Raw genomic sequence first — 16,457 nt, 5'->3', positions numbered from 1 at the left:
ACACCCTCTATTTCACCCCTATAATTTTAATTCTCACGTGCATGCAAATGCCATTGCTCCATGGCTAATGTGGTCTTCCCTCTCTCTTTGATTACTATGGCAAGAGAAACAATGCCAACTCCCACAATGTCCAGAATATAAATATCAAAATTCAATTATTGGAAACATCTGCTACTGGGTCACGAAAGGTGAAATATGCCACTCCTTAATTGCTCTGACAACTCTAACAATGGGTCTTATAACACATCTAATTGAGCTTGTTTCAATTAGCACCTTCACAGTTTAGTTGCAATATGATCAACGACCTGTAGACAGAGTCACCTACTTAAAGTCTAAGCAACAGCCAATGACCCACTTATAAGATTTTAACTGTCTGTTTACTGCATACTATCTGACAGATGTATACATTTCATTGTTGACTAAGTTTGTGGGCACCAAAATTGCTGTTTTAAAAACAATAACAAAATAATGCTGAAATGTTAACTCGTTAGTTAATGTTAGCTAATGTTAGCTCTTACAAGCTGATAAGACAGTGTGTAAATTTATGATATGCAACACCTCATAACTCATACCATTAATACATACTGAAGATTAATAGGAACAAGTCAGCCAGCTAGCTTATGTTGTCCCCTACCTGACATGATAATCACTATGTCTGGGGTTTTGTTTCATTATAATTTGCTGTTAGCAGTTGAGCTTTTATTCTATAGCCTCTTGAGAGAATATGAAGACTGGGAATATGTTTCGGAGTCTGAAGACTAACATGCTATTTCTCATATGTAGCCAATCACTGTATATTTCTGAGCGGACTCTCACAAATGTTGTAATATAACTGAATATTCTTGGAAGAAAGTGTTACCTGCATAATTCTTATAGGACTGCTCTGTGCTCAGAAGAACTGATCCATCTTTCCCACACAATGAGAGCTTAGCTAACTTTAACTCCTGAGCACAAATGGCTATGGCATGGCTAGGAACTGAGTTGGGATGGTTCACAACCTTTTAAGCTGGTGCCACTGAAGAGCTTTCTACACTGCTCTGTAGAATTCCTTCATCTTTGACAACAGATGCAATAATCATGTTCTGCACTTACAGTGGCAGACTAGCCATGGTACTGTGAGATTTGTTTTTAGGTCTCTATGACCTAACACTGACAGGACACTGTGTCAGTGCTACTAGCTTTTCCTGCTTTGTATTTTGACAAAGTAGGTGTCCATTTTAATACTTGTAATAACTGGAAAGCGAAGTCAAGCATAATTCTAAATTCAGAACAAGAAAACCAATGTTTCCAACTGTCAGTTTCAGATTCATTTACTGCAACTGTATTTTAATCATTTGATGAACAAATATGTCTATAACATTGGTTTCTGTATTTGCTGTCTGGGACAAGAGCTTTAAATGGGCTTTCTTTCTCAGTTGGAAAATTTTGACAAAATCATCCAAAAAAAAGTTAAAATGGTGAAACCTGTTGCAAGATGTAGCATGAGATGGGAAGTATCCAGAATCGGAAATGTCAGCTACTTGAGACATGTAGCCAGCATATTCTTGGTTTCTTGGTAAGTGGGTGCTCCCAAGATCATCACAGACTTTCTGTTGCTGTTTGCAGCTAAACAATATCAGAGCTGAGTGCTGTGGTTGCCAGGTTGGGCAAGGCAGCTTGTGTGCTATATGCAGCTGTGTTAAAGGAAATGAAAGTAATGCACTTCTTTAAAAAAGTAACTAGATCGCAAAAGAATACAATAAAATAACAAAGAACTTCTAGGAATTCATATGCTTCGACTGCACCAGCAATTATTGACAAGATGATTAATTTGGGAAAAATGTTTTGTCCCAGCTGAGAACATCTGTAAATGGCAATAGCTTTTGGATTTATAAAAATATCTTTTGAATTTCAAAGTCTGAACAAAGTCTTCATTTGTTTTACATGGCATCACAGAAATATAGTTCCTTTTGAGATTATCCATACTACAAATAAGCACAGAAAGTTAATACTACATTACTTAATTAATGTTACTTAATTAAAGTTTTATTAATACAAATTCATAACAATTACTCTGTATTCTCCCAAAATATTTCAGTAATTCGTTCATTGAGAAAAAGCACTGCAGTCTGAGTTTTTAGCAGGAATCAGGTTGTTCTGCACATGTGCAGAACCAGAATGAACTTTAACAGAGCTGGCCTATATTGTGACATACAATCTTAGTCCAGCTATAATAAAGTTAGCGTAAAATCAGCCACAATGTTTCCTCCTAATTTTAGCAGATCAGATCACTGTGCTGCACTGTTAGCCAACATAGTTTCCTCTTAGATTTCCTCTTCTGCTTTTTGATTAATAATGCAAATTATTTCTATGACATCAAGTAAGAATTGACACACATCTGTGCTAAGGATTGGAAGCTGTCTGTTGTACCTGCCTACTCTGACCTGTGGACCAAGATTAACTTTGCATACTTTGAAACAGCTTTGAATAATATACATCTCCATCTGACTTGCCTTTTAATTAATGACTAATTAAATTTAATTTTCTGGGGTACCACTGCCCCTTTCTCTGTGCACTTATGTTCTTTGCTAGTTTCCGTTCGATTAGTGGTCTCCTTGCAATAGGATGCAATATGCAACGTGTTCTACAGTGCATGACAATGCAAACTGATCTAAATTGCGTACCAAAACCTCAACTATACAAATACTACAGCCCAACACTTCAAAGCCACTGCTGCCATCAGGTCATAAAACTAAAAAAAAAATAAATAAAAAAAATTCCACTTGATGGTGGAGAGTCTCTAGTTCAACTGCAGAGTATTTCAAATATCCTAAAATATTACAAATGTTTAAAATGTTTTAAAAATGTATGTAGAACCAGCCTCTATAATCTGATTCTTAGATGAAACGTGCAAGTCAAAGATATTGCATGAAAATGTCCCAACTGGATATTAGCAAACATTTTAACACAAAAAGCAAGCTATATATCAAATTACAGGCAAATTACATGCACCTAACCCCTTCAACCAGACAGAAGGACTAGCATCCAGAATTTAAATAAAGGTCAAAGTATTTTCTTAGTAAAAATATCAAATTCAGTAAACAACAAGTCTTAAATACAAGAGTTGCAGACAAACAAATGTAATAAATTATATATTTTGATTTAGACATTTTTCCATATTTATAACATTGTATCAGGTCTTAGGAAAAATAGAATAAAAGTAGATATGAACTTGACTGAAGATTTTTTAATTTAATAAATATAGAACACAGCCCTATATAAAACAAATATGCTGATTAAGATTTGATTCCTGATCGCTCTCTAATATGGCCATGTCTGATTCTATATGCTGCACATTTATTGCACAAAAACTGCTGCTCATTCCGTGGATACCCTAGTTGGGTTTACGTGACTTCTTCTGGAACCATCCTGAAGTGGACCAATGCAATCTTGCTGCATGATTCAGTCATGTGTTCAGCATCAGCTTTTGGACCAGTGGTCTTACAATCTCTTATAAAATACTTTGAAACAAACAAAATGTATATCCTTTTCAACGATTGCAAGCAATGATAGCAATGTCTTTTTCTGCCAATGCATCCCAAACCTAAACCTTTCCATCACCGTACTTGATCGCTTATATTGATATTTAGCTCTTGGTCTTTTTTTGTGTAAATTCATAAATATAGCACTTAGTGATGAGACACTAACCCATGGGACACTCTTAACTACTTTTGATTTAATCTTTCCAAAGAGAATTTTTTCTAGGTCTCATAATATCATCACAGTGCTATTAAACAGCGGTAAGGTGTGTATCCATGTCTTCCAGTGTTCGTTTTGCCTTGCTATTGTGTTATGCATTCCCTTTTCATTTACCAGTGTTCTCAGAGTTGAGGGTGTATGTTGTCAAATTCACTCAGGTTAAAGTCAATTGTTATCGATTCCATAATTTAAATGACAAACTAATTCTGCTTGTGAATGGACAAGGTTGCTTGTTACCCTCTAGTTAGTTGCAAGGTTAATTATTCTGTACAACAAACAATGGAGTATGTGGTTTTTATTGTAAACCACAAAAAAACAAAAACAAAAAAACAATTAAATTCAATGTAGAAAATGCTAAAAAATGTATAAAATCAAAGAGGTAAAAATTTCTTAATGGAACTGTAAGTAATTTTCCAATCAGCCCACATTTCCACATTTCCAACAAACAGGCCTACAAATCAGTTTATTTTTTAATTACTGCTAGATTGTGATTTAACATATTCCAATGAATTTCGTCTTCACTAACAAATCCTAAACCACTTCAGTTTGAGACAGATTTCATGTCCAGTGGGTTTCACAAAAGAGCAAAGAATCTCCTGGAACAGTGTGGCCCTGAACCATTGAAACTAACCCACAATTCCTCCCTCTATTAAAATACAGACCCAAACTCAAATATGCACAGGTACCTGTTGCAAGAGTTCTTATCTGGGTGCATCACACACCATCATACAGTATGTACGATACAGCAAAGTAGAAAGCAGAGGACAAAGAGTCAAACTAAAACATCTAAAAGCATGTAGCTTACATGCTACCTAAAAAACTGTTTATTTTAAAAATGGAACCTCATTTGTGATTGAGTGCAGCACTTAAAACATCATTTTCAGCATTTGTGCTGTGCTGCATAAGATGGGTAGAGGATGAAAAGTGGTATTACAAAAGTTAACAACAATATTGAATAATGTGTAGAAAAAAAGTGTTGTAAAAAAGCAATAGAAAAATGTGTTGTAAAAAGAATTAGTCTTGCCAGTTCAGTCAAAAATAGCTAATTAAAGGTTCCCATTTAGGAAACTTTGTATTGGGTTGTGGGTATCATATTCTAATTAAGACCTCAGATGGTTAAAGGTTCTGTAGATTAATCTAAACATAGGCACATTATAGCCACAAAGGGAAAAAAGACCGCTCATATCTGCCTCAAATCAGTGGATTTTTTTCTTTACTGTTCATGAGAAACTATGATCACCAAGATCATTTGGCCTGCCTCTCTAGTGACATTACTGGTGAGTTGGTAAAAACTGACAGCCTTGATATAGGCATTTAGTTATGTATGAATTTCATCTCACAAAGTCCTGCTAGCTAGGAAGAATAGGGCTACACACAAAGCTAAAACTTAATGGAATTTAAAAGTCACATACTTTTGTGAAGAGTTAATTGCATTCATGCATAATTCATAATTGCATTTCATGCAGACACTTTAACCTTGGTTTATTGACACATGCATTTGTGCTCAAAGATCTGCACTGTACTTCACTATGTTTACTTGGAAGAAATAACAAATTTTTGATCCTTGATTTTGACATGATAAATACAATTTTTTCTTTTGGAACCCTAATATACAGCATTTAAATTAATATAAAAATACAATTTTAGAATTTCTTTTTAAAAATGTAGGTTTCCTCCTTCCTGGCTAGCAAAATAATTTCCTTAATAATGACACTTTAGTGGCAGTGCCTCATTCTTGATATTCTATGGCAGCCTCTCCACTACTGAACTTTTTATTTTTTTTTATTTAAATTTTTTTTTTTAAATCATTGTTCCACAACATTACCATTACAACTCAATGTATAGGCCTGATGATAGCATGCTATCCAACTTCCTGAATATTTCCAAAGGAGTACAACAGAGATCTGTTTTAGGGTCCCTGTTACATACTTTATACATGTGCTGAGCTAGCACTAAAGAAACAGAGTGTGGCTTGCATTTTATGCTGGGGACAGAATACCATATGCTGGTACTTTAACTCCAAACAGGTGCTGTTGGTTTTAACATAGTATAACATTTTTTTCTGAACACTTAATTGATAGCTTCAAATGATATCAATATACATTGTTTTCAGTCCCAAAACATTAATTACACAGAAATTTAGATGGCTACCTTGACTGGAAAACACATTTTTTGGGTCACTCATAAAAACATTTCTAAACTTGGATAAGTGAAAACGTGTGTACTAATAAAAAGTCAGATGACTTGGAAAACGATACTGGGATTTTGCAACAAATATAAATCAAGTTTCACCTTTGAAAGTACAAAAGTGGTTTCCCCATCAGCATTCATGTCGACAAAGGACTACAGGGACGTCATTTACATGCATGCAGCCATTAACACTCTAAACAGTTTTGGTACTGTACCGCAGTGCCCTCTTTACGGCCTTCATTCTCAGCACTGTGTTTGCTTTATCATAAGTTACTTTTCTTTCATTCAGGAGGGAAAGTCATTTGTATACCACCACAGACAAAGTACTTCTTGATCAGCTCTGCTCTGCACAGGATTTCACCAAAATCATGATTTACATTTTTTTTTAGTAAAATGAGCCATTAAACAAATTCATTCGCTTTTTTTGCTCATCCACAATGGTCAAACATGCACCGTACATTCAAAGTGGTTAAGTGTGTATCTTTACCCACTGCCAACATTGTACTGGAGGTCCAGTTAATCTTTCAGTAAATTAACTGCTTACTGCACATCGTAATGCACATGCAAATTTCTACTAGGTCGGTATTGTACATTAGACTTTGACCTCAATTATCTTGCCGATATAAATATATAAAATAAATAGTACTCCACATGATGTCATAAAGATGTAACTGCTTTCTAAAATCTCACTGCAATGGTAATAACTAATTTTAATAAAAGCTAATATTGTGTCAATTTTCCAATATTATATTAAGACACTGCATTTGAAAAATATTTCATATCATATCTTACTGTATGGCAAGTAAATGCTAATTTTAAATAAAATATGATGTACATCTAGAAAGATATGGTAAAAAAAAAAAACCCCAGAATGAATCAATGAAACAGAATAAACAAATGAAACAGAATCTGTCAAACGTCGAAGCCTACTGAAGAAATGTATTTCAGTGGAAATACATTTATTTCAGTGGAAAAATTACCAATGCAGAAAATAAGTGTAAATTTTGCAATCAAAATTATTACTGACGTAATTCTGAGGTCTTATAATCAATCTTTTTAATCCTTTGATGTTTTGCTTTGTAGACTTGTAACTTAGAACAAAAGTGAAAATACTACACTAATTTTTTCATCATCTAATATACAAAGGAACATAAAACTAAATGTTATGGAACAAAACAGCGAATTCCACACAATATATTTAAGGTATTAAAGACCTAAGGTGACGTACTCATACTTGCCTAACAGCTACAGTAATGAAAGAGACCAAAAAAGATGTGAACAGTCATGAAAACAATGATTCTTAATATAATAAATACAAAGCAGCAGCATAACTATTAGTACTGTCTCTCTGTAACAATAACAAACCATCAAGCAAAACCAGGCAAAACAATACCTATCATGTTGCAGCAGTAATTTTATTTTACACGTAAAACTGAGGAAAAAAATTAATTGGAACATACGTGCAACTTATGCATGTTTGAAAGAAACAGACATAGTAACAAGAGAGCTATTAATCACAAATGCCTAAAAAAGAATCATTGATCAATAGTGCTGGTTTTGCAGTACAACAGTCTCCATCTTGCTCTATCCTTCACCCTGAAATGGAGGCCACTGTTCCAATAAATTCAATGTCTCGCTCCAGCAACTGGTTAAAGCATTCAAAAGCATCAAAGATTACACCACTAACAGCCCATAAGAAAAAAACTAAAAAGGAGGACAGAAACAAGCAAATGAGTAAAAATGAGAAACAGACAGATAGCAAAAAGAAAAAAGACTGCAAAGAGGGGCTCGGCATTTCTGGCTGCCTGCCAGTAAACCCTTTAAAATACTACTATGACTTTGATACAAAATACATCCAGACAGAACAGTGTGGAAGAGTCTTATTTTTACGACATAGAAAGGCAAGGCACTCTGAAAGAATGACAAAGACCTGGGTGGCGCTGTTTAACATGGGTTACTGTTTCCTGTGCCCCACAACAAACATGGTCGCCATCATGACATAAGTAAAAAAAAAAACCTATTTCTTACAAAAAGGCATTAAAGACAGCAGTTTGGAAGCAAGATTTTTTGAAGATTGTATTTGAACTTTCCAGTTGAATTTAGCAAACTATTCCTTCTGTAAAAAATACCTTCTATAAGCATCAAGTATGAGTGACTAGAAAAACCTGCCTGTGCTATGTTTACCTTCCCTGTAGACAAGACACTTGCGCCAAGGCTAAGCTGCCCATCTAGCCACTTCATTTAACACAGAGGTCATGTGAAACAGTGGAGGTGCTCATAGGATGGGTGTGCTTGAAGTGATTGGTGCACTGAGCTGAGAGTGCAACTCCTCAGTACCCTTTCGAGTGGCAGTTCTGCCAATAAGAGCTAGCACGCTAGCATTAGCATCCCTTCGTGCACACTCACCCAGGATGCAGGTTCCCTGGCTTGCACAGTCACAGGACTTCTCATCATGTCTGCCACTCATCCCCATTCTCTGCAATATGTCCTAATGTGTGTTGCACAGCACATGATAGAAAATGCTTAAACTTACTGTGAACATGGAAGCTGTGAGCATCTTAGGCTAAGGTTCACAGAACCTCAGGTTCATGTCATCTCCAGGCTGTCTACTGTCTCCCTGTAAATAATACAGATATACACACTGATCGCAGCAAAAAAAAAAAAAAAAGATTTAAAAAAAATTAACGCTGTAATTAAATAAAAATATGTATATGGCATTGTCAAATCCAGGTTTTAGTTCATATTCTACATGATGACCCAAGTACATTATCATAAGGTCTAATACAGTGATGCACTAGCACTTCTTGAGGTAGAAGCTGTATCTTAAATAAAATATATCTTAAATAGCATACTGCCTCGAGTACCTCAAGAAAATATTGCTCAAACTTCAAACAACACATTTTCGGCCCATGAAATAAATAGAAATTTTAGTTCCATACTTGCTTCAAGTCAAATTCACAAACATGTTATGCACTCAGAATAAGAAAAAAATAATGCACTTTTCAATGTTAAGTTTTGGCAATGTAAGCATTAAGGCAGGTCTGTTTCACAAACTTTTTATTTCAGAAATACAAATAGCTTTGTTATATTATTTTTCTAAAGACAAATATAATCCTATATGCACATGCATGCACACACACACACACAACACACACACACGCGCGCACGTGCACACACGCATCTACTTTGTGTTTTTGCAGCACAAAGGTCTTACTAAACTTAACTAACCTTAATCCACAACTTCTCTCACTTCATACTATTAGTTGATGCATTTGAAATGTAAACTGAGCTTTTCAATGAATGCCGCACTGTTATCTATGCTGCAACGTTCAAAAATACAAGGGTCAAAACCACCAACAGTATAAAAAACTTTTACTTAAAATAGCCTAAGGAACCATGACAAAAGTAAGCACTGGGAGAGAACAATTTTAAATAATTGTTTTCTAAAAATAGGTCTTATTTATTACAAACATCGGACTTGTATGTAAAAATGCTATGGATATAATTGTAGATATTCTGTAGTTAAACGTCTCTCACAAACATACATACAGTTAACATAATTCAATTATAAAATGTGTATTAACTATTTTTCTCAACTTCAGGTACATTTTAAAACAGCGTTTTGCGCAGTCAATCAGCATTATAATCAATTTTATTATTACTTCATCTTAATATCTCCTAATAGATGATAAATGATAACTGTTGCCCACGGCTTTCCTTAAAAACAAATGTCCCGAATGGCCTAATTTGCCGAACGGGCTGTAAACAAATCACTGGCTCGGTTACAGGTCTTTTGAGGAAACTACCTACAACTCTTCATGCACCAGGATGAGCCCTGCATTACATTTGAAGGAAATGAAATCACATCAACATTTTATTCCTCATAGTGCACTAGGCTAAGCTCTATGGTACAGAGGTCATCACCATGAAAAAGGACATACTGCAGTATTCCATACGTCTATGTCACAGACCTCCACATTGCATTTATGAACCAAAAAGGGAAAAGAGAATAAAGTCTAAAAACTGAGTCTATTTGCCATGAACCAGACATGAAGGAGACTGTGAAGCGGTACATCACAAGTAAACCGGCCTTCGTTTTGTTCTACTGCCAGATGACGCACGCAGTCACAAGACTCGTCTGTTTTTATAGGAGAATAATGGTTATAAACAGAGGCTAGTGGTGTATACTTTACATACACAAATATCTACAAAGATGAACAATTTCTGAAGCATGTCCGACCCACTAATAGGCAGCGCCGCCATACACACCCAAACAAAAATAACCAAACAGAGATCAAAAAGTCGTAAAATCATCAAGTGGCTAACAATATGTTTTTAACTTAAACGCTTCTTTATACTAACGCACTGATTTTGCTTTTGATGCTACACAGGGTTTTGAAAAAGATATGAGCCACAATTTCAACAAAATAAGCCTGGCGTGCTCCCCTACTGGAGCAGGAAGACCATTTAAATACAAACTGGATCACATTCGCTGAGCAACCAAAAGCAAACAGTGTATTACTGAAATGACTTAAAACATTATTGAATATCTGCTTGGCAAAATATAGCAAACTGCCTCATAGACTCAAGCTATCCTGGCCTGCAACTCTGCTACACATAACATACTAATAATGATAAGGAATAAACATCTGGCAACATTAAACAGGAGGCGGAATTTTAAAACCTGTCAGTCAAGAGTTTGAAACCAATCGCGACAACAGGATTCCACTCAATTCCACAGGGAAACATCACTAGATCCAGATGTCATGGCAAAATTCAAGGTACCTTGAATTGAGACTTTAAATTTACAGACAAAGCTTCAACTTGTACATGCAACCAAAAAACGTGTAAACCAATCAAGTGCTCCAACTATGTTCCAGGTGCAAACTGTATGATTAATTCAATGAGAGAGGCCCAAGTTTGAGCTATGAGATCATCATTAATATCTGGAACTACTCATTGCTGAAATGAATAAAGTGAGTCTATTAGGTGATTCGGACTAAGCAAAAATCCCATCTTTTGATATCTTTTTGTTTCATTTCAGGAAAATGTACAAGTTTACATCTTGCTTACTTACTTCCTCAACATGACTTGAACATGGGCACTCTTTCTGTGATTATGTAAGAATGAAGTTAAAAACATCGTGCTTGGCCTTAACCAAAATAAGCATACTTTTTAGCTGACATAATTGCACAGCAGCCTACTAAATGCTAAAAAAAACCTGTTAATTATTTGGAATTACAATATAAAATTATGAATTATATATCACTAAACAAAAATATTTAACTACTGGGCTACCTTTAGTCATCAACAAGTTGTCCGTGTCCCATTACACATTCGAAGTTTCATGTCAACAGGAAAAAAAGGTATATGCCTTTAATCAAATTAAATATAGTAAAAACGTTTGGCACGTATTATTCACCATAGGTTATTGTACTTTGGATGCACCATGACAGGCCATTCTTTTGGCGTAGTAAGTTCAATGGGTTAATAATTAGGCATGCTCACGTGAGTAAAGGTGCGTCACCTGCGTCGCTTCATGTGCACAAAGGTGGTCGCGAGCTTCAAAGAAAGCATTCGATTGTTCGTTCAACTCTAAGTCACCCTTGCTACAGCGAAACGCTATAATTCAACATATCCCTACGTTAAATTTAAGCTTGACAGACGAACTGCAGCATATACAAACGTGCTTTAGCCTTAATTAGGTAACACAACACTACTCCTACAACGCTCTGTATGTTCATTATATTTATATTCTATCTGGTATCAGTTATCATAAAGACCGACTAGCTTCTGTTAAACAAAAAGATTTACGCCCCGCCATGGTTGTCTTACCTGGGATTTAATGAACTGTCTGATGAAAAACATGGAATAAAACTTTGAAACACGTTACAATGAAATTATGGTTGTACGACTACAAAATAATACAAATGTGTCGGTTCTTGAATAATTGTAAAGTTCCGCTGAGTCTCCCATTGTTTTTAATAAATATGACCACGGCTGTAGAAAAAAAACTCCATCACCAATTTTTATCAGTTTCAGACAGACTCCAGACAGACTCTGGCCACTTACGTGCACTGTCTGCGCGCGTTCACGAGCATCTGCGCACCACAGACTGACAAGCAGCGAACCAATGGTATCCTGAAGTAGAACCTTATAACCAATAACAAGGGACAAAAATAACCTCCGAATGAGTCTGGATGCACAAAGAAAAATAATCTAGCGAAATCGGTATAAAAGGGTAAAACGCGATTTTACTGTGTTACATTGCCTACCACAGAGAGATGGATAGGATATTGAAAGGCTCCTAAGTTGTCTGGGAACCCTAAAATTAGGTATTCTCGAAGGAGGCAGATACTTGTCATTTTATGCTAAATATATGATCAATTATGCTTGCTTTTGTGTTGTCCTAGACTAAATACTGAAACATTAACTACCTTTCGATCAGCACTAAATTCCATTTATTTGTAGATTACGAAGGCTCAAAATTGATCTGGCCATGTTGCGAACTTTGTTTCATAGTGAAGATCATAAATTTATTGTCAGAACAAAATCTCATCTCTGTAATGAAAATAATTCGAACCTTGTGTTTTTAAGTGTTAGTACATTTTTTTTCCAGAATCTGATTTTTACATATTAGTTTCTTAAAGTTATCTTCTGCTTTGTAAAAGTGTCGTTAGGCATTTCCTATATGAAAAGTTTTTAGTGTACTGTAGTTAAGCAGGAGATAAAATACTAACAGTATTTTTCATAAAGCATGTTGGATTTGTTGCCTATAAATTTGACCGGCCTTGCCTCATTTGTTAGCCTAACACTCGGAAAATGAGCTAATACTAACCTAACGTTAGCTAGGTTAGTATGTTGTGATGGAGTTTTTTTCCTAGAGCCGTGGTCATATTCATTAAAAACAAGGGAGGCTCAGTGCAACGGTATAATTATTCAGTTATCTAGTAAATACTATTAATACGTAATACGTTAGCTTACCATTTAGCTAGCTAGCCAGCTAACCGCTGAATCAATGTTATCTTTACTAATTAACTAGCTAGCTACCATTCTGTTACCTTTTGAGCTCTCAAATATCTACGCTCATTACACAATTTTATGTCGCTAAAATGCAGCAGTTTATTTTCACCCAAGAGTATAAATATCTGATCTAACGTAAGCAGGACCTTAGCGTTAGCTTGCTATGGTTCTGTGCGAGCCAAGTTAATTAGCTAGCATACATGCTAGCCTAGCTAAAACGCTAGCCTAACGAACTGTTTAGTTCACCAATACCTCAAATAAATTAATTCTACCTATATGCCTATACTCCGGCGCAAGCACTGTGTATATTAATGGACTTGCTGACTTGACAAATTAAGTGAAATTTGTACCAAACTATAAACTGGTAATGTTACTGGTGACATTAAAAGGTCACCTCTTGCCTTTTTTTTTTTTTTTTTTTTTTAGCAATATAGGTTAGTCAAGCCGTGGTCTAACGTAGGTTAGCTAAGTTAAGTTACCCGAACCGGACAGGATTGACTTTGTTTTGGCTCTGGTGTTATACAACAGGCCTTGTAATAATCGATTTACTACTATGAAAAACGTGATCAACTAAACGATCTTTTTCTTACATTCCGTAAGAATCGAGTATAAATGGCTACCGAGAATCACGTGTGTGAAGTAGGCAGAACGATATTAAACAGTACATCTGGTAGCGTAGCTTTAAGTATTGTTTTTGTGTAAAATAACATAATAATAATTTTATACTCTGCAGCCTGGCTATTATCAAAGAAAACTATATCAATCAATCCCAGTGCTGTAAAAATAAGTGCCGATAAATTCTTAATAAATCAAAAGCTTAAAGGAGGCCTAAAGGAGAAACTTTAAATCATAACTACGTTTAAATATTCATGTTGTTTAATTAATTAAGCAAACATAGGTAAATGCCACTGAAGATTGGACAGTGCATGGTAATACCTGCAGACAGCAGCCAGACCCATTTGTTAGAGTTAACTGGTTGTCTTATTTTAGTGTCTTTAAAATGTTCCTTACCGGTCATGTGAGGACAAGCACAGCTCCATCTTAAATAAACAAGCGTTACCACAGGGGCCAACTAGTTAACTAGTTAGTAGGCCTACCTTAGTAAAAATTACATACTTACATAGTCAAGAGTTTATTACTTACCAGCATAATTAATATACTTGTACAAACATTGTCTAATGCTAAAAAAATTAAATGAATAGTACACCATAGGCTTTTATGTGATATAGGCCTATATGTTTTAATAAATACATTGATACATTTCAAAAAGCCATTTCAGATTTGATTATTTGTCCATTTGACCAAAACATATTGTTGCCTATTGTACTATATAACATAAAAGGTACCATACATTTTTCTCTTACTGTAATGCAATATGTTAGTATAGCCTAACCATAACCGTAAAGGTTCTCTCTGAAAATAAATACATGAACAAAATAGATGTATTTTTAATCTATGGGCATTTTGTCCTTTAAAAAATAAATGGAAACATGGCAACATAGTGCTGCCTTGTGTTCAGTTACTCAATGTTTACACCATTTTTGAGCACACAGTGCTACTTATGTATGCTTCTGTTACACAACTGTCTATTCACTCTAGGAGGGACTGAGAAACTTAAGTTCTTCAGGTTTGCTGCTTGTGAGCAGATTCAACATACATATCTTTTCTTAGCATCTCAGTATTTAGTATGAACAGGAAAGGGTTTAACTATCTTGTCAAAAAAACAAGATATATAGCCTATTGTAGAATTAATCAGTGAATCTTTTTAAAGGCCTACAACACTACACTACAATAAAAAAAGGGTATCATTATTTTGAGGGCTGTGGCTCTCAACAGAATCTATGATGCAAGTATGAACTGTTGGAAAAACTCTAAATCTTAGCAGAGAAAAAATATACTTAATTGAGACATTTTCATAGCATATTTGTTTGGACACTGGTACATAAATTTCATATGTATATAGAATATCACAATGACATTCCATATGAATTCATGATATTCCATATGATGATGGACTGGGGTCTAGATTTAGGTGGTCAACAAAATGTCTGTGATTTGGACCCTTTTGAATAGCAAGATGGTTCCAGAGCTTGGGTTTAAGTACACAAACTGTGCCTGACTTCTTACCACCTATAGACATTCAGTAGATTTGCACACATTGACAGCTTGACTGGTGGTATTGTCTTGTCTCCAGGAGTTAAAGAAATTATGCTCCACTGGTAGAGATGGCCCCAACAAGCCTGCTTCTCGTATAAGTGATCTAATGGTTGGGTTGAGCATTTTTATATTGCAGCTTATCTTCCACTGCTTTAATGCATGGTTTTCTCTTTGGCCAGGTCCACCTGCTTTTCTACCTGCTTGAGTATCTATGCCAATAGTACCCTTGGATAAAGTTGTGTTATCCTGGTGTGTCCCTGAGCTAAATCTTTATGCCATTGTGTTCAGGCCTCTAATTTGATCTAAGCGTTAAGAAGTATTAATAAAATTATGCTCTTTTAAAGTAGAATACAAAAATATTTGCTTTAATGACATTTGTGCTTTGACACAAACTAGTTTTGGTGCAATGTCTTAAAGTAGTAGCAGAAGAGACATTGTTCTTCCTCGTTATACCTTTAGTTGGTCCCTCAATTATAAACAAAGTTAATATTCTTCCCAAATGCTTGCCATAGAAAGTGAGTCTGAAGACAAGAGTTTGAGAAAAAACTAAAAAAGAAGACTATAGAATTTTAAAACTGGTTAGTTGGCTTGCAACATTTTATTTAAAATTGCTAAAGTGAATTCCCTGGTTGATTATTTCAGAACCAACTTACAGATGTTCATGTTTCGTTGTTTTTTGTGCACATTTGGAACAAATTAAAATATGTGACTCCAGATCTTTATAAGATGTAATCACTAATCCATATCCATTTTTCCAGGCAACATGCATGCTCTCCACTTTTCAGCAATGGGTCTTCAGTTAAATCTTTCATCTTTTGTATTCCTGCAGTGTATGTGAATTCACAGTCCTGCAGGAACCCTCTTTTCTCTGCCATATTAAAGCTGCTGGTTCTGATTCCCTCCACTGAGATCCTCCAAAGAATGGAAATTATTTATGTTGCCAAATTTTATCATTGAAAGTCCATCTGAAAGGGGTGTTATGTTTCATCCAATGCTTGATTGAAAACAATTTTATACAGTTGAATTTCAAACTGCAAAGCAGCTAGATACTGAAGCATTTTCACTCAAAAACTTCAGTCAGTGATCCTACTCTTGATCAGATAAGTATAAATATTTTAACATGATCATTACTAAAGGAATATAAGAAAAAATTATGACAACCAACTTTTTTTTGCAACTCAATTCTTAGTACAGCCAATGGTGCCTAGAGAATGTATACAATATTCAGATTTAATTTTATGCACTGCTTCTTTTAAAACATTACATTCACATTTCAGTCACTTCAGACATTCCACTATCCACAATTAATTTCAAAATTCAGTTTATAATTGTATAGGTTTACCATTTTC

At 35.0% G+C, this 16,457-nt stretch overlaps 1 long non-coding RNA gene across 2 annotated transcripts in view; it reads right to left on the bottom strand.

Annotated features, from left to right (window-relative positions):
* The window catches only part of LOC113585044, a 44,282-nt gene extending 32,349 nt beyond the window's left edge, over window positions 1-11,933 (bottom strand). For both annotated transcript variants that reach the window (XR_003411458.2, XR_003411459.2), the window contains exons 1-2: window positions 11,764-11,933; window positions 8,462-8,545 (exon numbers count right to left, since the gene is read on the bottom strand). This is a non-coding gene — a long non-coding RNA (uncharacterized LOC113585044). The remainder of the gene's footprint in view (window positions 1-8,461; window positions 8,546-11,763) is intronic.
* Window positions 11,934-16,457: the final 4,524 nt, after the last annotated feature.

This window comes from Electrophorus electricus, chromosome 18 (assembly GCF_013358815.1).
Source record: "Electrophorus electricus isolate fEleEle1 chromosome 18, fEleEle1.pri, whole genome shotgun sequence".
NCBI classification, from domain to species: Eukaryota; Metazoa; Chordata; class Actinopteri; order Gymnotiformes; family Gymnotidae; genus Electrophorus; species Electrophorus electricus.
This window is presented reverse-complemented; position numbering and strand designations above follow the sequence as displayed.